This window comes from Pseudophryne corroboree, chromosome 11, assembly GCF_028390025.1.
Source record: "Pseudophryne corroboree isolate aPseCor3 chromosome 11, aPseCor3.hap2, whole genome shotgun sequence".
In the NCBI taxonomy this organism is placed as follows: Eukaryota; Metazoa; Chordata; class Amphibia; order Anura; family Myobatrachidae; genus Pseudophryne; species Pseudophryne corroboree.
Window position 1 is genome coordinate 146,708,326 of NC_086454.1, and position 21,728 is coordinate 146,730,053.

The window sequence follows — 21,728 nt, forward strand, 5'->3', positions numbered from 1 at the left end:
CCAAGATACATATTTTATCCAAATACAATGGTAATGTTTAGACGTTACTCCTTTCCTAGCCTGTATCAGGGTAGGAATAACCTTGAGGCAGATGTATTAACCTGGAGAAGGCATAAGGAAGTGATAAACCAGAGATATGTGCAAGGCGATAAAGGCACCAGCCAATCAGCTCCAATATGTAAATGAACAGTTAGGATCTGATTGGCTGGTGCCTTTATCACCTTGCACATATCACTGGTTTATCACTTCCTTATGCCTTCTCCAGGTTAATACATCTGCCCTCTTGTTCGGAATGCCCTTCCAAGCTAATATCTGGCGTTCAATCTCCATGCTGTCAAATGTAGCCGCGGTAAGTCTTGATAGGCGAACGACCCGTGCTGCAGTAGGTCCTCCCGAAGAGGAAGAGGCCTCGGCTCTTCTAGTAGTAGATCCAGAAGATCCATGTACCAAGTCCTTCTTGGCCAGTCTGGAGCAATAAGGATCGCTTGAACTCTTGTTCTCCTTATGAGCTTTAGAACTCTTGGAATGAGAGGAAGTGGAGGAAACACATACACTGACTGGAACACCCACAGAGTTACTAGGGCGTCCACCGACACAGCTTCATCATGTCTATTTGAGGTACACCCCAAAGATCTGTTACCTCCCTGAACACCTCCGGATGGAGACCCCACTCCCCTGGATGGAGATCGTGTATGCTGAGGAAGTCCGCTTCCCAGATGTCTACTCCCGGAATGAAGATTGCTGACAGCGCCAACGCATGTTTTTCTGCCCAGAGGATGATTCTTGATACCTCTGACATTGCAGCTCTGCTCTTCGTTCCGCCCTGTCGGTTTATGTAAGCCACTGTCGTTACATTGTTCGACTGCACTTGAATGGCCCAGTTTCTCAGAAAATGGGCCGCTTGGAGAAGACCGTTGTAGACGGCTCTTAGTTCCAGAATGTTTATCGGCAGGCCGGCTTCCAGGCTTGACCACCTTCCTTGGAAGGTTTCCCCTTGAGTGACTGCGCCCCAGCCCCGGAGAGTTGCATCCATGGTCAGAAGGATCCAGTCCTGAATCCCGATCCTGCGGCCCTCCAGAAGGTTATGTAATTGAAGCCACCAGAGGAGTGAAATCCTGGCCTTTGGCAACGGACGTATCCTCTGTTGCATGTGTAGATGAGATCCCGACCACTTGTCCAGGAGATCCAGTTGGAAGGGCCGAGCATGAAACCTCCCGTACTGCAGAGTCTCGTAAGAGGCCACCATCTTCCCCAGAAGGCGAATGCACTGATGAACAGAGACCCGGGCTGGCTTCAGGACATCCCGGAACATTGATTGTATCACAAACGCTTTCTCCTCCGGAAGAAATACCCTCTGCACTTCCGTGTCGAGGATCATCCCCAGAAAGGACAACTTCCTGGTCGGTTCCAACTGTGATTTCAGAAGATTCAGGATCCAACCGTGTTCCCAGAGCAGATGAGTCATGAGAACAATGGACTGTAACAGCTTCTCCTTGGACGATGCCTTTATCAGCAGATCATCCAGATATGGGATTATATTCACCCCTTGTCTGCGGAGGAGAACCATCATCTCCGCCATCACCTTGGTGAACACCCTCGGTGCTGTGGAAAGGCTGAATGGCAAGGCCTGGAACTGAAAATGACTGTCAGTGCGAATCGGAGAAAAGCTTGATGCGGCGGCCAAATCGGAATGTGGAGGTACGCATCCTTGATATCCAGGGATACCAGGAATTCCCCCTCCTCCAGACCTTATATCACCGCCCTCGAGACTCCATTTTGAACTTGAACTCCCTCAGAAAGGGGTTTAGCGATTTTAAGTTCAAAATGGGCCTGACCGAACCATCTGGTTTCGGTACCACGAAAAGGTTCGAATAGTAACCCTTGTTTTGCAATTGGGGTGGAACCGGTAAAATGACCTGTGACTCCACCAACTTCTGGATGGCTTCCTGTAAGACAGCCCTGTCTGCCAGCAGAGCTGGCAAGACTGATGTGAAGAACCGGTGAGGTGGAAGATCTTGAAACTCCAGCCTGTACTCCTGGGACACAATATCCTGTACCCAGGGATCCAAGCCGGACGACACCCAGACATGGCTGAAATGCCTGAGTCTCTCTTAGGCGTACCTGAAGCAGGCCTCTGTTCCTGGGAACCCGCGGCAGCAGGTTTCTTGGATTTTAGCCGACCTCCCCTAAAGAAGGTGTTAGACGGCTTGGCCTTTCTTGCTTTAGTAGCCCGAAAGGACTGTGATGCAGGAGAAGTAAAAGGTTTCTTCGTAGCCGGTACAGCTGAGGGAAGAAAAGGTGACCTACCCGCGGTAGCTGTAGATATCCACGCATCCAACGTTTCCCCAAAGAGAGCCTGACCTGTGTAGGGTAGGGTCTCCACACCTCTCCTGGATTCCGCATCGGCAGACCACAGGCGCAGCCAAAGTCCTCTGCGAGCTGGGACAGACATTGAAGATATCCCTGCAGCCATCGAAAACCAGGCTTCCACCATAAATCCTGCAGAATCCTGAATGTTACGTAAAAACAATTCATCATCACTTTTATCCATTGTATCCAAATCTTCAAGTAACATGCCTGATCACTTTACTATAGCCTTGGAAATCCATGCACAGGCAATAGTAGGACGTAGTATCGCCCCTGAAGCCGTGTATATGGATTTGAGCATAGCGTCAATTTTGCGATCAGCCGGTTCTTTTAACACGGTAGATCCTGGGACAGGTAAAACCACCTTTTTTGAGAGTCTGGATACAGACGCGTCAACTATAGGTGGATTTTCCCATTTTTTCCTATCCTCCTCAGGGAAAGGGAAAGCAACCAGAACCCTTCTAGGAATCTGAAATATTTTCTCTGGGTTTTCCCAGGCTTTCTCAAAAATAGCATTTAATTCTTTAGATGCAGGGAAGGTTAGTGAGGCTTTTTTATTGTCTGTGAAGTAAGCCTCCTCAACCTGCTCAGGTGTTGTGTCAGCAATATTCAACGCATCTCTAATGGCCTCTATCATCAACTGCACCCCTTTTGCAAGAGATGCCGCCCCCCACAGTACATCCCCATCACCGTCTGCCATGTCAGAATCGGTATCTGTGTCATCCTGCATAATTAGGGCAAAAGCACGTTTTTGAGAGTGTACATCAGGGGGCCCTGAGGTAACAGAACCAGACCAAACAGCCATAGAGTTCTTTAAATCCTGAGTTGCAGACTCATTTTGTGCAACTCTAGTAGAAATCTGAGAAATCATGCTTTTAAGAGAGGCTAACCACTCAGGCTCCCTTGCTGGGACCTGTGCTAACACAGTGCAATCCTGATTACATGAAATGGGATCATCCTGAGAGGACATATCCTCTGCCTATATGACACAGAGTCCCTGGACATAGCTTAATGGAGACCACAAACACTCCACACACACAGGGAAAGGCAGAGAGAGTTTCCCCACAAGAATGCCAAGAGAGACACAGAGATTGGAGCCAACCCACACGCAGTGCTTCTTGGATAGAGAAAAGCCACTACCCAGTGCTGTGTACCAGCCTCCACCCTACCCTTCTACAACCCCCTGGTACTGTACAAGATAGCTGGAGTTGATGAGGAAAGACAGCTCTCCCTTTCAGTGTCTCTTCAGGCAGGGAAAATGGCACAGAACGCTGCTGGGTCCACTCTGAGGAGAAGCTCCACCCCCTTTCATGGCGCTGCTTCCCGCTCTCTGTTTGAATTATACTGGCCTGAGGTATGTGCTGGCAGTGATCCGGGGTCCCTGACAGGCTTGCCGACCAGTGTAGAGTGTAGGCGCTGGCTCAGGGCGCCCCTCGCAGCACCGCACTATGTACCGCTGAGCCCGGAGCGCAGTTAGTACTGCGCTCCATACCCTGTTGCCGCCGTCTTCACACCGGCTCCCAGTTTGCTAGGGGGGCCAGTGACCAACTCGCCACAAGTCTTCTGGCTCTGTAAGGGGGTGGCGGCATGCTGCCGGGGTGAGCGATCCCCTGTGGCGGCAATCGATCAATCCCCTCAGGAGCTCAGTGTCCTGTCAGCGGAGATAGTGGCTCAGACCCCTTAGGGCGGACACTACTCCCCCCCCCCTTAGTCCCACGAAGCAGGGAGGCTGTTGCCAGCAGCCTCCCTGTAAAATAATAAACTCTAAAAATAAAACTTTTACTAGAGAAGCTCTGGAAAGCTCCTCCGGGCACATTTTCTAAACTGAGTCTTGTAGGAGGGGCAGAGAGGGAGGAGCCAGCCCACACTCTCAAACTCTTAAAGTGCCAATGGCTCCTATTGGACCCGTCTATACCCCATGGTACTAATGTGGACCCCAGCATCCTCTAGGACATAAGAAAAACAGCAACATTTACAGAGATAACTGTTTAAAACCTGGAACTGTACCTGGAAATTGAGGATAGGTTGTTCTTGCAACTGTCAGTGATAGCGTTGTTATCATACCTCTCTCAAAAGGGCAGAAGGTCTGCGAGTTATCTCCCACAATCTGCATTTTAAAAAGGAACAGGGGCGTGGCAATACCACTACGATGTGGACACAAAGGATAACCACTGTGCCCCTATGAAAGTATGCATGTTTAAAAGTGCACTTACACTTAAAAATGAATGCTCCTATAGTCATGGGAGGTGAAATGCAGTTCTCAACGAGATTTCAAATGTAGATTGAGGTATTTAGTGGTCTATTTATAAGGCCCTAAATCATGTGGAAATGGCTATTTAACAACAGTCGAACATACTATAGGAGACATTGTTTGGTTCAGCGAATGAATACCACAGCCTCCTTGTTCTTAATGGAGATTGTGATCTCTGGCAATTTATTAAGCTCCAAAAAAGCTTAGCTTTTCTGAAATTGTCTCTATAGCTAACGGCAGTACTATTTTTGTAGGAAAACAGGTTCAGGAACTGTGGGCGGGGCGCAGAGATGGGCGGTGATGTGGGTGGACCTACCAAAGATACGGGGCATCCATTGGTACATAAACTTTTTTTTTAAACACACAATGCCCTGAGTAGTGCCATATATATATATATATATATATATATATATATATATATATATATATATATAGGTCCAGAAAAGAACGGCACTGGAGACAGCAATATGCAACAAAGACTTGTATTCAAGGCAACAGCCGTTTCAGGGCATCAGCCCCTTCCTCAGGCCCAATACAAAGTAATATAAACAGTGTTTATATTACTTTGTATTGGGCCTGAGGAAGGGGCTGATGCCCTGAAACGGCTGTTGCCTTGAATACAAGTCTTTGTTGCATATTGCTGTCTCCAGTGCCGTTCTTTTCTGGACCTATGTGAATACTTTGTCCTGGCACGGAGCAAGTTGCTGATAAGAGCTGTGGAGTGCCGACTGCTTTGCAAGTATATATATATTAGTGATGAGCGGGTTCGGTTTCTCGGAAACCGAACCCCCCCGAACTTCAGCCTTTTTACACGGGTCCGAGCCATACTCGGATTCTCCCGTATGGCTCGGCTAACCCGAGCGCGCCCGAACGTCATCATCCCGCTGTCGGATTCTCGCGAGATTCGGATTCTATATAAGCAGCCGCGCGTCGCCGCCATTTTCACACGTGCATTGAGATTGATAGGGAGAGGACGTCGCTGGCGTCCTCTCCGTTATAGTCATAATAGAAAAGACTAAGAGTGACATTGTTATAATTGTGGGGAGGATTGGGGACGGGGAGCAGCTGTTAGGAGTACAGTGCAGGGTTTTGCTGATAGTAGTGAGTGTGACCACCAGTTTAATCCGTTCTCTGCCTGAAAAAAACGCTCCATACCATATCTGTGCTCAGTGTGCTGCATGATATATCTGTGCTGAGTGCACTGCTCACACTGCATAATTGTGGGGACTGGGGAGCAGTTATAGCAGTAGTACAGTGCACAGTTTTGCTGACAGTGACCACCAGTCCAGTATACGTTTGTCTGCCTGAAAAACACTCCTGTGGTGGCTTTTTTTCTTTATACTAGTAGTTTAGCAGTCTGCTGACAGTGTCCACCAGGTCCATTTATTATACAGTATATTATATATATAGCAGTACGGTAGGCCACGGCTGTACCTACCTCTGTGTCGTCACTCGTCGTCCATAAGTAATAATAGTATACTATCCATCCATCTACATTGTATACCTGTGGTGACTTTTTTTTCTTCATACTAGTTTAGCAGTCTGCTGACAGTGTCCACCAGGTCCGTTATTATTGTTCTGTATATATTATATATATATAGCAGTACGATAGGCCACGGCTGTACCTACCTCTGTGTCGTCACTCGTCGTCCATAAGTAATAATAGTATGCTATCCATCCATCTACATTGTATACCTGTGGTGGCTTTTTTTTCTTCATACTAGTTTAGCAGTCTGCTGACAGTGTCCACCAGGTCCGTTATTATTATTCTGTATATATTATATATATAGCAGTACGGTAGGCCACGGTTGTACCTACCTCTGTGTCGTCACTCGTCGTCCATAAGTAATAATAGTATACTATCCATCCATCTACATTGTATACCTGTGGTGGCTTTTTTTTCTTCATACTAGTTTAGCAGTCTGCTGACAGTGTCCACCAGGTCCGTTATTATTATTCTGTATATATTATATATATAGCAGTACGGTAGGCCACGGCTGTACCTACCTCTGTGTCGTCACTCGTCGTCCATAAGTAATAATAGTATACTATCCATCCATCTACATTGTATACCTGTGGTGGCTTTTTTTTCTTCATACTAGTTTAGCAGTCTGCTGACAGTGTCCACCAGGTCCGTTATTATTATTCTGTATATATTATATATATAGCAGTACGATAGGCCACGGCTGTACCTACCTCTGTCTCGTCACTCGTCGTCCATAAGTAATAATAGTATACTATCCATCCATCTACATTGTATACCTGTGGTGGCTTTTTTTTCTTCATACTAGTTTAGCAGTCTGCTGACAGTGTCCACCAGGTCCGTTATTATTATTCTGTATATATTATATATATAGCAGTACGGTAGGCCACGGCTGTACCTACCTCTGTGTCGTCACTCGTCGTCCATAAGTAATAATACTATATTATCCATCCATCTGCATTGTATACCTGTGGTGGCTTTTAGTTGTGCGCAAAATATGGAGAACAAAAATGTGGAGGTTAAAAAAATAGGGAAAGATCAAGATCCACTTCCACCTCGTGCTGAAGCTGCTGCCACTAGTCATGGCCGAGACGATGAAATGCCATCAACGTCGTCTGCCAAGGCCGATGCCCAATGTCATAGTACAGAGCATGTAAAATCCAAAACACAAAAGATCAGTAAAAAAATGACCCAAAAATCAAAATTAAAAGCGTCTGAGGAGAAGCGTAAACTTGCCAATATGCCATTTATGACACGGAGTGGCAAGGAACGGCTGAGGCCCTGGCCTATGTTCATGGCTAGTGGTTCAGCTTCACATGAGGATGGAAGCACTCAGCCTCTCGCTAGAAAAATGAAAAGACTTAAGCTGGCAAAAGCTCAGAAAGAACTGTGCGTTCTTCTAAATCACAAATCCCCAAGGAGAGTCCAATTGTGTCGGTTGCGATGCCTGACCTTCCCAACACTGGACGGGAAGAGCTTGCGCCTTCCACCATTTGCACGCCCCCTGCAAGTGCTGGAAGGAGCACCCGCAGTCCAGTTCCTGATAGTCAAATTGAAGATGTCAGTGTTGAAGTACACCAGGATGAGGATATGGGTGTTGCTGGAGCTGGGGAGGAAATTGACAAGGAGGATTCTGATGGTGAGGTGGTTTGTTTAAGTCAGGCACCCGGGGAGACACCTGTTGTCCGTGGGAGGAATATGGCCATTGACATGCCTGGTCAAAATACAAAAAAAAATCAGCTCTTCGGTGTGGAATTATTTCAACAGAAATGCGGACAACAGGTGTGAAGCCGTGTGTTGCCTTTGTCAAGCTGTAATAGGTAGGGGTAAGGACGTTAACCACCTCGGAAGATCCTCCCTTATACGTAACCTGCAGCGCATTCATGATAAGTCAGTGACAAGTTCAAAAACTTTGGGCGACAGCGGAAGTAGTCCACTGACCAGTAAATCCCTTCCTCTTGTAACCAAGCTCACGCAAACCACACCACCAACTCCCTCAGTGTCAATTTCCTCCTTACCCAGGAAAGCCAATAGTCCTGCAGGCCATGTCACTGGCAAGTCTGACGAGTCCTCTCCTGCCTGGGATTCCTCCGATGCATCCTTGAGTGTAACGCCTACTGCTGCTGGCGCTGCTGTTGTTGCTGCTGGGAGTCGATGGTCATCCCAGAGGGGAAGTCGGAAGACCACTTGTACTACTTCCAGTTAGCAATTGACTGTCCAACAGTCCTTTGCGAGGAAGATGAAATATCACAGCAGTCATCCTGCTGCAAAGCGGATAACTGAGGCCTTGGCAGCCTGGGCGGTGAGAAACGTGGTTCCGGTATCCATCGTTACTTCAGAGCCAACTATAGACTTGATTGAGGTACTGTGTCCCCGGTACCAAATACCATCTAGGTTCCATTTCTCTAGGCAGGCGATACCGAGAATGTACACAGATGTCAGAAAAAGAGTCACTAGTGTCCTAAAAAATGCAGTTGTACCCAATGTCCACTTAACCACGGACATGTGGACAAGTGGAGCAGGGCAGACTCAGGTCTACATGACTGTGACAGCCCACTGGGTAGATGTATTGCCTCCCGCTGCAAGAACAGCAGCGGCGGCACCAGTAGCAGCATCTCGCAAACGCCAACTCATTCCTAGGCAGGCTACGCTTTGTATCACCGCTTTCCAGAATACGCACACAGCTGAAAACCTCTTACGGCAACTGAGGAAGATCATCGCAGAATGGCTTACCCCAATTGGACTCTCCTGGGGATTTGTGGCATCGGACAACGCCAGCAATATTGTGCGTGCATTACATCTGGGCAAATTCCAGCACGTCCCATGTTTTGCACATACCTTGAATTTGGTGGTGCAGAATTATTTAAAAAACAACAGGGGCGTGCAAGAGATGCTGTCAGTGGCCAGAAGAATTGCGGGCCACTTTCGGCGTACAGGCACCGCGTACAGAAGACTGGAGCACCACCAAAAACACCTGAACCTGCCCTGCCATCATCTGAAGCAAGAGGTGGTAATGAGGTGGAATTCAACCCTCTATATGCTTCAGAGGATGGAGGACCAGCAAAAGGCCATTCAAGCCTATACATCTGCCCACGATATAGGCAAAGGAGGTGGAATGCACCTGTCTCAAGCGCAGTGGAGAATGATTTCAACGTTGTGCAAGGTTCTGCAACCTTTTGAACTTGCCACACGTGAAGTCAGTTCAGACACTGCCAGCCTGAGTCAGGTCATTCCCCTCATCAGGCTTTTGCAGAAGAAGCTGGAGGCATTGAAGAAGGAGCTAAAACAGAGCGATTCCGCTAGGCATGTGGGACTTGTGGATGGAGCCCTTCATTCGCTTAACCAGGATTCACGGGTGGTCAATCTGTTGAAATCAGAGCACTACATTTTGGCCACCGTGCTCGATCCTAGATTTAAAACCTATGTTGTATCTCTCTTTCCGGCAGACACAAGTCTGCAGAGGTTCAAAGACCTGCTGGTGAGAAAATTGTCAAGTCAAGCGGAACGCGACCCGTCAACAGCTCCTCCTTCACATTCTCCTGCAACTGGGGGTGCGAGGAAAAGGCTCAGAATTCCGAGCCCACCCGCTGGCGGTGATGCAGGGCAGTCTGGAGCGAGTGCTGACATCTGGTCCGGACTGAAGGACCTGGCAACGATTACTGACATGTCGTCTACTGTCACTGCATATGATTCTGTCACCATTGAAAGAATGGTGGAGGATTATATGAGTGACCGCATCCAAGTAGGCACGTCAGACAGTCCGTACGTATACTGGCAGGAAAAAGAGGCAATTTGGAGGCCCTTGCAGAAACTGGCTTTATTCTACCTAAGTTGCCCTCCCTCCAGTGTGTACTCCGAAAGAGTGTTTAGTGCCGCCGCTCACCTTGTCAGCAATCGGCGTACGAGGTTACTTCCAGAAAATGTGGAGAAGATGATGTTCATTAAAATGAATTCTAATCAATTCCTCCGTGGAGACATTCACCAGCAGCAATTGCCTCCAGAAAGTACACGGGGACCTGAGATGGTGGATTCCAGTGGGGACGAATTAATAATCTGTGAGGAGGGGGATGTACACAGTGAAAGGGGTGATGAATCGGACGATGATGATGAGGTGTACATCTCGCCTCCGTAGAGCCAGTTTGTGCAAGGAGAGATTGATTGCTTCTTTTTTGGTGGGGGCCCAAACCAACCAGTCATTTCAGTCACAGTCGTGTGGCAGACCCCGTCGCTGAAATGATGGGTTCGTTAAAGTGTGCATGTCCTGTTTATACAACATAAGGGTGGGTGGGAGGGCCCAAGGACAATTCCATCTTGCACCTCTTTTTTCTTTCATTTTTCTTTGCGTCATGTGCTGTTTGGGGAGTATTTTTTTGAAGGGCCATCCTGCGTGACACTGCAGTGCCACTCCTAGATGGGCCAGGTGTTTGTGTCGGCCACTTGGGTCGCTTATCTTAGTCACACAGCTACCTCATTGCGCCTCTTTCTTTCTTTGCGTCATGTGCTGTTTGGGGAGTATTTTTTTGAAGGGCCATCCTGCGTGACACTGCAGTGCCACTCCTAGATGGGCCAGGTGTTTGTGTCGGCCACTAGGGTCGCTTAGCTTAGTCACACAGCTACCTCATTGCGCCTCTTTTTTTCTTTGCGTCATGTGCTGTTTGGGGAGTATTTTTTTGAAGGGCCATCCTGCGTGACACTGCAGTGACACTCCTAGATGGGCCAGGTGTTTGTGTCGGCCACTTGGGTCGCTTATCTTAGTCACACAGCTACCTCATTGCGCCTCTTTTTTTCTTTGCGTCATGTGCTGTTTGGGGAGTATTTTTTTGAAGGGCCATCCTGCGTGACACTGCAGTGCCACTCCTAGATGGGCCAGGTGTTTGTGTCGGCCACTTGGGTCGCTTAGCTTAGTCATCCAGCAACCTCGGTGCAAATTTTAGGACTAAAAATAATATTGTGAGGTGTGAGGTGTTCAGAATAGACTGAAAATGAGTGGAAATTATGGTTATTGAGGTTAATAATACTATGGGATCAAAATGACCCCCAAATTCTATGATTTAAGCTGTTTTTTAGGGTTTTTTGAAAAAAACACCCGAATCCAAAACACACCCGAATCCGACAAAAAAATTTCGGTGAGGTTTTGCCAAAACGCGTTCGAACCCAAAACACGGCCGCGGAACCGAACCCAAAACCAAAACCCGAAAAATTGCCGGTGCACATCACTAATATATATATATATATATATACATACATACATACATACATACTGCCCCCAGTAGCGCCATATATACACATAATGCTCCCAGTAGTGTCAGATACACATAATGCCCCCAGTGGTGCCAGATACATAGTGCCCTCAGCAGTGGCAATTACACAATGCCCCCAACAGTGACAGTTACACAATTCCCCCAACAGTGCCAGTTACACAATGCCCCCAACAGTGCCAGATACACAATGCCCCCAGTAGTGCCCGATACACGATGCCCCCAGCAGTGCCAGATACACAATGGCCCCAGCTGTGCTAGATACACAATGCCCCCAGTAATGCCAGTCACACAATGCCCCCAGTAGTGCCAGGTATAGAATGCCCCCAGTAGTGCCAGATACACAATGCCCCAGCAGTGCAATTATGCAATGCCCACAGCAATGGCAGATATAAAATGGACCCAGCAGTGCCAGATACACAATGGCCCCAGCAGTGCCAGATACAAATGTCTCAGTAATGCCAGTCACACAATGCCCCCAGTAGTGCCAATTATACAATGCCACCAGCAGTGCCAGATATACAATGCCCCTAGCAGTGCCAGTTACACAGTGCTCCCGGCAGTGCAAGATACACAATGCTCCCAGCAGTGCCAATTACACAATGCCACCAGCAGTGCCAGATACACAGTACCCCCAGCAGTTCGAGTTGCAGAGTGCCTGCAAGCTCTGATTGGCTGATGGCCGAGCAACATTTTAAATGGCCGCCGGAGACGAGGATACAGTGTGGGGCAGAAGAGACACACACTGTGCTCTCCTCCCCTCAGACACGGGGAGCGGCAGCAGCAGTGACAGCAGGGCAGGCCGCAAACATTCCAGAACGCCGTTCCTGATTACATCATTTTCGAAAAGACCTACAGGAACGGCACTCCAGTCCAAAAAAAGAAGCCCTGGCTAATGCCATCTGAGGATGATGTAGCATGCATTGCTAGAGATCACTCTTCAGCAGGATGGATTTACAGAATGTGAATGTGCCGATCAATGGGTTTACACAATGTTAGTTTCTTTTTTCTCAATGGGATTCTATCTTTGCCAGGACATCCTGTTATTGGATGTGCTATCCCAGTGTGATATCATTATTGATGAATTGGTCCAAAGTATAATTTGTTATCACTGCAAATAATGGCCACTGAAGATACCTTATGCAAACATATATAAATAGGACCCTTCAAATCTCTTTGAAAGCATATTGCCCCAAACAGGTTGAGCGCCAGGGAATGGAATGAGTGAAATGCAGCCATTAGTTTCCTCCCTGTGATAGAAAATGAATCTAGTGAAAGGACAGACTGCAGCAGCTGAAAGTGGTCCAGTCATGGTCTGGAGAACATAGCGGCAGGACGTGAAGGCTTCTCTAGATGACTAAAGCTGACAGATCGCTTGTGGATTATAAATTGTGGTATCGTAGCGCTACAGCCTTGTTGCTTGTGTAACATTCTTCTCAGACACATTATTGTGCATATAAGCTTGGAATTACACAGGGAAAGGACTACATCTACCAGCATAAAGTGTAGGATCAGATGAAATATAGATTCATTCTAAGCTGGGTTTGGTGACAGAGAAGAGAGTGTTGTGCTGAAGAAGTGACAGCTGTCTGAGGCAGATACCAAGCTACAGTATGTTTTGTGACTGAGCTTCTCAGCTATGGATCAGGAATAGCACTGGACAGACCAACCATACCTTGCTGGAATGCTACATCCAATTAACTTTAATAGATGAGACATTGCAATAGATGTAGCTATTATCGTAAGTTCATAAGACGCTGCAAAGGTTCCTTAGGGGGAGATGTACTAAGCCTTGAAAAGTGATAAATTACACAGTGATAAAGTACCAGCCAATCAGCTCCTAACTGTCATGTAGCAGGCTGTGCCTGAAAAATAACGGATCTGATTGGTTGGTAGTTTTTCTCTCCCCAAGGCTTAGTACATATGTACTCTGTGTTATTGAGAAGCAGGGCTGTTTCTAGCCAATTTGGCTCCCAGTGCGAGATTTAAAAATGCGCCACCCCCCCCCCCATGACATAAAAAAATGTGCCCCCCCCCCCACACACACACACACACACACCTAGATTTAAAAAAAATGTGCACGCGCACCCGGCAAGGGGCGTGGCCTCATCTAAATGGGTGTGGCCTCATTTAAATGGGCATGGCCTCGTCTGAAAAGACTACCTCACAATCCAGTTTTTGACCCTGCTCCAACAGATCACGACCACCTCAGGAAAAAAAAATTCTACCATATTAAGCCCCAAACAGTAATGCCCTTGATACATTAAATCCCCACACTACGGCAGGCAAGAGTTTCCATTTCACACATTATGGCAGGTGTCCCCATTTTACACATTGAGTGAGAGAGAGAGAGAGAGAATACTTACAGAGGCGATTACCGCTCTTCGGCCCACCTCACCAGTCGCTCCTCGCGCCGGCCTTTCCCTCTTCCTAACTTGGATCCCCCTCTGTACTCCGCTTGGGGGGGGGGGGGGGGGGGGGGAGTTTCGCGGAGTAACGGGGTTGCGTTGCAACAGTGTCATTCCGTGAAACTCTGCCCCCCGAGCGGGTTACTCGGGGAGAAATAGGAGGGGGAAGCAGGGAGCCACAGTTAGTGCCGCGGCGGGCGCCCAGTGCGGTTGCACTGCTCGCCTGCCCCAAGAAACGGCCCTGTTGAGAAGGTTATTGTGTGTTTGGAATATAGTGCATTTAAGTAATTGAGAAACTGCATTTTCCATAGTTATAGTCAAAGAGGAGCTTGTTGGTTGGTTCTTTATCACCGTGCAATATATCACTTTTCAAGGCTTAGTAAATCTGAACAATGGGATGAAAGTGACAACAGGATATAGAAGTACAGACTAATACAGAGAGTATGTAACTACACACAGATACATGGGGGTACAGTAGGCAGTAGCAGTGCAAGTATGGCGGTATGGTCCGGTGTACCATTAAGAGTTTGGCAGCTGGTACGCCATACTGCCCGTCCACTTTTCAGCCATTAGTTCAGAACTGCACCGCCGAGCAAGACCATGATCTTACACTGCGGCGTGACAGCTCCTCCATCTTAACCAGGATTGCTGGGAACTCAGTGTCGGTTGGAGCGAGAATCAGCTGCGTGCGCTGCAGCTGTTGGTCTCCGTTCTCCCAGCAGCTGCTCCCCTCGGAATATGCTCAAGAACAGCAGACCTACCTCAGCAGCCATGGCGGACTCTACACCAAAAGGAAAAGGCTGCCAGAGGAGCCGGCAGGTAAGGCGGGATGTGTCTGGGAAATGGCTGTTTACCGGCAATGAGGAAAGCTCCAGCTGATTAATGGCTGGTGCAGCCAATATAGGGGCGTGTCTCCAGATCTGCCCTCTGCCCCTGCCAGTGTCACCCACTGCCCTCAGATCTGCCCTCCCCCAAATTTGCTCACACCCCTTGTACCTAGAGCTGCCATGACTCCTCTCCCCATATCTGCCCTCACTTCCTGCCCCTAAATCTGCCCTCTCCCCATACCAGTGTCGCCCGCAGCCCCCAGATCTGCCCTCATACTCTGCCCTCACCCCGTCCCCAAATCTGCCTTCACCCTCTGCCTCCAAATCTGCTCTCACCCCCTTCCCTCAAATCTCCTCTCAACCCCTGCCCCCAAATCTGCTCTCACCCCCTGTACTCTGATCTGCCATCACCTCCTGTACCCAAATATGCCATCACCCCCTGTCCCCAGCTCTACCCACACCACCAGCCAGTGTTATCCCCTATAGCCCAGAGATGCCTGAACCCCTGTAATCCAGAGATGCCCTCACCCCCTGGCAGTGTCACCTCCTGTAACCAGAACTGCCCTCAACCACTGCCTCCAGAGCTGCTTTTACCCCTGCCCGAGTCACCCATGCATATAGATCTGCCTGCATCTATATGCAAAGTGTCACCCCCTGCACCGAGATCTGCCCCCACCCCCAAATTTGCCCTCACCCCCTGCCAGCGTCATGTCCTGTACCCAGGAATCTGCATTTTCATGGTAACAGGGGGAGGATGAGAGACACAAGGCAGGAGGCTGTAAAGACAGGAGGCTGAAGTGACGGGGCAGGAGGCTGGAGTGAGGGGGCTGGAGCGACAAGGCAGGGTTCTGAGTGATGGGGCAGGAGGCTGGAGAGACACAGGGGGCAGGAAGCTGGAAAGACAGGAGTCTGGAGAGAAACATGAGGCAGGAGGCTGGAGTGGACACAGTGGGTCAGGAGGTGACATGGGGCACGAGTCTGGTTGAACCACTGTTGTACAATGATGAAATTGGTTATATTCCTAGACCAACATGCATCTTCTGGACCATGTGTTCTCCTACATGAATAGTGAATATCAACTGAAGACACGATCTGCACAGGGAGGAACTTCTTCATCAGAGGTTACCTGTTAACAGAGAAACCACCATATAGCTAAGGTGTATTTGGAATGGGATGGCGAAGAATGTTTCCAGAGTGACGAGAAACAGCATGACATGCCACCTGTTTCAAGTGGCCATGCGCGAGTACATTTTTTTTTTTAGTAACACTTTCTCTACATGCACCACTGGTGAGCAGTTACCATAATTATGTAGAGAAGCTGAAGGGGAGAGGGCCCTGCTCATATGAGCTTAAACTCTATACAGGATATGGGTGGACACAATAGGGGAAGAGGCAGAGGTGTATCAAGAGAGGAGAAGGCCCATGTGGTGCAGACTCCATCTGGGCCCCCAACTCTCTAGTCGGCAGCACTGTGTACTCTGGGCATTAGGGTTCCTAGCACTGTCCAAGAGTCTAGTGTGCATGCACAAGTGTCAGAAAAATGGCACAGTGGAAATTTTCTTAGTGATTTTCCTACTGCGCATGCGCGAAACCCTGGAAAGGTGGCCACCGTGATTTCTGCAGCTGCCAACACAGGACTCCGGAGGGTAAGTTTTGAAAAAAAAATGGGTGCAGGGCGTGCAGTCTGGGCCCCCCTGGACCCACGTGCATCACACACACTGCACATTATAAATACGCCGGTGGGAAGAGGGCAGCGACTGCAGAGTAGAGAGGCAAGAATGAAGAAATTACTTTTAACTCAGCACACTTTAAGGTAGGGTGTGTCTAATGTAGTGAAGGAGGGTATTCCAAAGGTTATAAGCCGTCTTGGAGAAATCCTCAATGTGAGAGTGGGAAGTGGTGATCAGGGAGGAGCTGCGGCTATCATTAGCAGAGCGAAGAGGGTGAGAGGGAGAGTATGAGTAAATAAGGCAGTAGATGGTGGGAGAAGCAGAGGTAGAGCCACATGACAAAATTTTAGCAGAGTTAAATACAGACTGGAGGGGGTGGGGCAGGTGTTAGAAAGGCTAAAAAGGAGCAGACGACAGCAATATAGGTGGGAAATGATGAGGGTGTAAATGAGAGTTTTAGTAGCACCCAGGGTCTGTTTCTGGAAATATTACAGAGATGTACTGGCAGGTTTATGAAAGGGACTGTAAGTGAGGGGAGAAGGAAAGGACACAGTCAAGTGTGACACCTAGATTATTATTATTATTATTATTACATTTTATTTAGAAGGCATCACAAGTGGTTTGCAGTGCCGTACATATGGAACACATTAGAACAATACAGGGTGCACAGAGCATAACAGGATGACTTGGGGAATGGAGGAGAGTGAGACACTGTCAACAGAGTGGGAGACAGTGGGAATAGATGTGGCTGTGGCAAGACAATATGTTATTTCTCTCACGTCCTTGGGGATACTGGGATGGTAAGAGTTACCATGGGGTATTGATGGGGTCCATTGGAGTCTGGCACTTTAAAAATTCTCCAGTATGCTGGCTCCTCCCCTCTATGCACCTCCTGCAGACTTAGTTTAGAAAAATGTGACCAAGGAGCCGGGTGCATTATCTGGAGCTCCAGAGAGGTTTTCTTCAAAACTTTATTTTAGTTTATTATTTTCAGGCAGCGCTTGCTGGCACCAATCTGCGTGCATCGTGGGACTTGGGGAGGAGGGGGGTTGGGCGGACCAACATCTTGAAGGGTTAATGGTCCGTATCCCCGCTGACAAGACATAGCTCCTGAGGTGTTGTTACGCATTACCCCCCAGAGTGTGTGCGCACTCCAACAGCATGCCGCAACCCCTAACAGAGCTGAAGAGTGGTGAGTACAGACACCAGGATCCCGGTTAGCGGGCCCCGGTTACAATGGCAGCATAAGGGCGCAGCGGGCACTCTGCGCTGCGGCCTGCGGTGCCGTTGCACGTACCCACACTGGCGCTGTCACAGAAAAGGGGTTTAAACCACGTTTTCTGTAAAATTGGAGTGGTTGCCAGTATAATCTATGCAGGGACTGCGTGCCATTAAGGGGGCAGGGCTTCCCAGAGAGCAGAACCAGCAGCTCAGAGGCGCCATTTCCTGCTGCATCATACTACAAGCTGCATGCAGGGAAGCGCTGCTCCTCCAAGGACCCTAAAAACACACCTTAAACTGGTACCAGGGGGTTTTGTAGAAGGGGGAGCAATATATTATACGTATATATAAAATAGTTACCTTATTAAGGCTCTAGTTTTCTGCCCGGCAAAGCATTGCTCTAGCTGATAGAGGTAGCGGTGTGCTGGTTCTCTCCCTCTCTGTCTCACTCCATCCAAGCTTACAGTGGGTCTCTGTGTTATTCACGGCTCGTGTGTGTGTGCGTGTGTGTGTGTGTGTGTGTGTGTGTGTGTGTGTGTGTGTGTGTGTGTGTGTTTTGCTGTATGAACATGTCTGCCAAGAAGGTTATTTGTCAGTCTTGTAGTACAAAGTTTTCCTCCAGAGGGGGCTCTCTGCTGTGTGCTCAATGCAGTCTCCCTTCACAGGCAAGCAGCATACAGGAACCAGAATGGCTGGATTCAATAAAAGGGATGATGTCTTACATACAGTATCATCTGAACAGGCTACTGCCAGGCAGGAAAGATAAGTGTTTAAGAAATCTATGGATGATTTTCTGACTCATACTTCTGATCTCAGACCTGCCTCTCAGCCCCCTCTGCTGGTTTCTCAGAAACACACATTGCCCCATGTGCTCCAATCTGACTCTGATAATGACATGCCAGATTTGGAGGAAGGGGAAGTTGAGGTAAATAAAGGAGACAGTACTCTGTCTCAGGGTGTGGAAGCCCTTATCTATTCTATTAGGGAGGTCCTGAATATCCCTGATAAAGAGGCAGAACCTGAGGAGGAGTCATTTTTTAATGTAAAACAAAAGTCTACTGCCACCTTTCCTGTCTCTAAGGGATTAAAACACACTTTTTAAAGAGGCGTGGGTTAATCCTGACAAGAATTTTCAAACCCCTAAGTGGTTGCTAAACTCCTTCCCTTTCCCCCCTGAAGATAGGAAGGTGTGGGAGAATCCTCCAGTTGTGGATACCTCAGTGTCCAGGCTTTCACGTAAGATTGTGCTGCCTGTACCTGGTGCTATCTCCTTAAAAGACTCTGCTGACTGTAAAATTGAGACTACACTCAAATCCATTTATACTACAGTGGGTGGCGCACAGAGACCCACCATTGCTTGTGGTTGGATCACATGGGCCATTGTTAAATGGTCTGGTAACATCATAGAGGGTTTTGATACGATCACTCCTGCAACATATTCAGGATTCGGCTAACTTCATGAGTGAGGCTATTAAGGAGATTGGCATTATCAACTCACACTCTACTGCTATGGCTGTGTCGGCGTACAGGGCTCTGTGCCTGCAACAGTGGATGGCGGACGCCGACTTCAAAAAGGGAAAACCTTCCTTTCACGGGGGAGGCTTTGTATGGTGAGGAACTGAATAAGTGGATTTCACAAGCTAGTGCCGGTAAGTCCTCCTATCTGCCATCAGTGGCTCCTCCGGCCAGATGTGCCTATCCCGGCCCCTCTCTCCAGTCCTTTCATGTGGCCAGATTTAGGGGCAGAGCCAAAAGGTGCTTCCAACGCTACTCAGGGAAACCGAGGTAAAGCATGCAGACCAGCGGCAGTTCAGGGTCTGCCTCTACCAAGCCCTCCGCGTGATTGTTGGCCCCAGCCTCAAGGGGAAGTTCAGGTGGGTGCTCGCCTCAAATATGTCAGCCATGTTTGGGCGGAATCCTGCCGGGATCCTTGGGTGAGGGACCTTGTCTCCCAAGGATACCAGTTGGAGTTTCAACAGCTCCCTCCTTGCAGATTCTTCAGGTCCGGCTTACCAGCTTCATCTGTGTCCAAGTTTACCTTGCAAGAGCCAATCCAACGACTGCAACAAATGCAGGTCATTGTTCCAGTTCCCCCTCTGCTCAGAAAAAAGGGATTTTATTCCAGCCTGTTCATGGTACCAAAACCGGACGGTACGGCCCGGCCAATTTTGAACCTCAAATCTCTGAAGCCATACCTACGGGTATTCAAATTCAAGATGGAATCCCTCAAGGTGGTGATTTCAGGCCTGGAAGAGGGGGAATTCCTGGTATCCCTGGATATCAAGGATGCATACCTTCACATCCCAATATGGGTGCCTCATCAGGATTACCTCAGGTTTGCACTGAAGGAAGAGCACTTCCAGTTCTGGGCCCTACCCTTTGGCCTATCCATGGCTCCACGGGTGTTCACAAAGGTGATGGCGAAGATGATGCTACAACTCCGTGTAAGGGGTGTGAACATCGTTCGATACTTGGACGATCTCCTCATAAAGGCTGTGTCTGAAGCTCGGTTGTTAGAAAGCATCGCCCTGACTGCACGGCTTCTGATGGATCACGGGTGGATTCTCAATCTGCAGAAGTCACACCTGGTACCATCACAGAGACTGCAGTTCTTGGGGATGATCCTGGACACAGTGTCTCAGAAGGTGTTCCTTCCTATGGACATGGACTTGACAATTCAAACGATGGTGCGCTCTGTTCTGAAACCTCCAAAAGTCTCGGTGCATCTCTGCATCTGGCTGTTGGGCAAGATGGTGGCCTCATACGAGGCTATCCAGTACAGAAGATTCCATGCTCGTCGTTTCCAGCTGGATCTGCTGAACAAATGGTCCAGCTCACACCTACATGAGCACCAGCGGATATCCCTGTCACCAAAAGCAAGGATTTCCCTGTTATGGTGGTTACAGATCCCCCACCTGGGGGAGGGTCGACACTTCGGAACTCAGGCTTGGGTTTTTTTGACAACGGATGCGAGTCTCCGCGGTTGGGGTGCTGTCACCCAAGGGGCTCAGTTTCAGGGAAGGTGGTCATCTCAAGAGGCCTCTCTTCCAATAAACATTCTGGAACTCAGGGCGATTTACAATGCCCTTCTACAAGCTGATTCTCTCCTCCAACATCAGGGCATACAGGTCCGGTCAGACAATGCCACAGCGGTGGCATACATAAACAAACAAGAAGGAACAAAAAGCAGGGCCGCAGGATACTCCTCTGGGCGGAACGCAACGCCAGGGCCATGTCAGCCATCTTCATTACAGGAGTGGACAACTGGGAAGCAGACTTCCTCAGCAGGCAAGACCTGCACCTGGGGGAGTTGGGCCTTCACCTGTAGGTGTTTCAGCTGTTGGTACAACGGTGGGGCTGCCCGCTGATCAACATGATGGCTTCTCGAATCAACAAGAAGCTGTGTTGATACTTCTCCAGGACAAGGGATCCACAGGCTGCAGCAGTGGACGCTCTGATGACGCTGTGGATTTACCAGTTCATCTATCTGTTCCCTCCGATTCCTCTACGTCCCAGGGTCCTCAAGAGACTAAAAGAGAAAAACATTCAGGCAACCCTGATTGCCTCCGATTAGCCTCGCCGGGCCTGGTATGCGGACCTCATGGCCATGTCCCTCGAAGAGCCCTGACCTCTGCCGCTTCAAAAGGACCTTCTTCTGCAAGGTCCGTTTGTCTATCCAGACTTACCATGGCTACGTTTGACGGCATGGCGTTTGAATGGGAGATCTTAGCCCGAAAAGGTCTTCCCGCCAAGGTTATATAGACTATGGTCCAGGGTAGGAAGGTGGTCACATCTAAGCATTACCACCGCATCTGGAAGAAGTTACTCCTGGTGTGAGAGTTGACAGTACTCCACTACAGATTTTTATCTGGGCAGGTTCTTGCTCTCCCTGCAAGCCAGTGTGGATATGGGCCTTCGTTTACGTTCCGTTAAGGTTCAGATCTCGGCCCTGTCTATTTTGCTTCCAGAAACAGCTGGCTGTTCTCCAAGAAGTCCAGACGTTCTTGAAGGGTGTCCTTCAGATACAGCCACCCTTTACACCTCCCACGGCACCGTGGGATTTCAATTTGGTCCAGACTTTTCTCCAATCTGGCTGGTTTGAACCATTACAACCGGGTGGACATGAAGTATTTGACTTGGAAGACTGTCATGTTGTTGGCCTTAGTTAGGCGAGGCGTGTCTCGGAATTGGGGACCTTATCCTGTAAGAGTTCTTACTTTGTGTTTTTTGCGAGGATAGAGCG

The 21,728-nt window shown here is 48.8% G+C and overlaps 1 protein-coding gene and 1 long non-coding RNA gene across 7 annotated transcripts in view; one reads left to right on the plus strand and one right to left on the minus strand.

Annotated features, from left to right (window-relative positions):
* Positions 1-21,728, minus strand: part of LOC134969168 (ADP-ribose glycohydrolase MACROD2-like) — a 260,404-nt gene that overhangs the window by 147,410 nt on the left and 91,266 nt on the right. The window lies entirely within an intron of this gene.
* LOC134969170 (uncharacterized) overlaps positions 14,237-21,728 on the plus strand; it is a 94,889-nt gene continuing 87,397 nt past the window's right edge. The window contains exon 1 of one of the 4 annotated variants that reach the window (XR_010189423.1): positions 14,237-14,586. This is a non-coding gene — a long non-coding RNA (uncharacterized LOC134969170). The remainder of the gene's footprint in view (positions 14,587-21,728) is intronic. The other 3 variants (XR_010189422.1, XR_010189421.1, XR_010189420.1) reach the window with 3 other exon arrangements.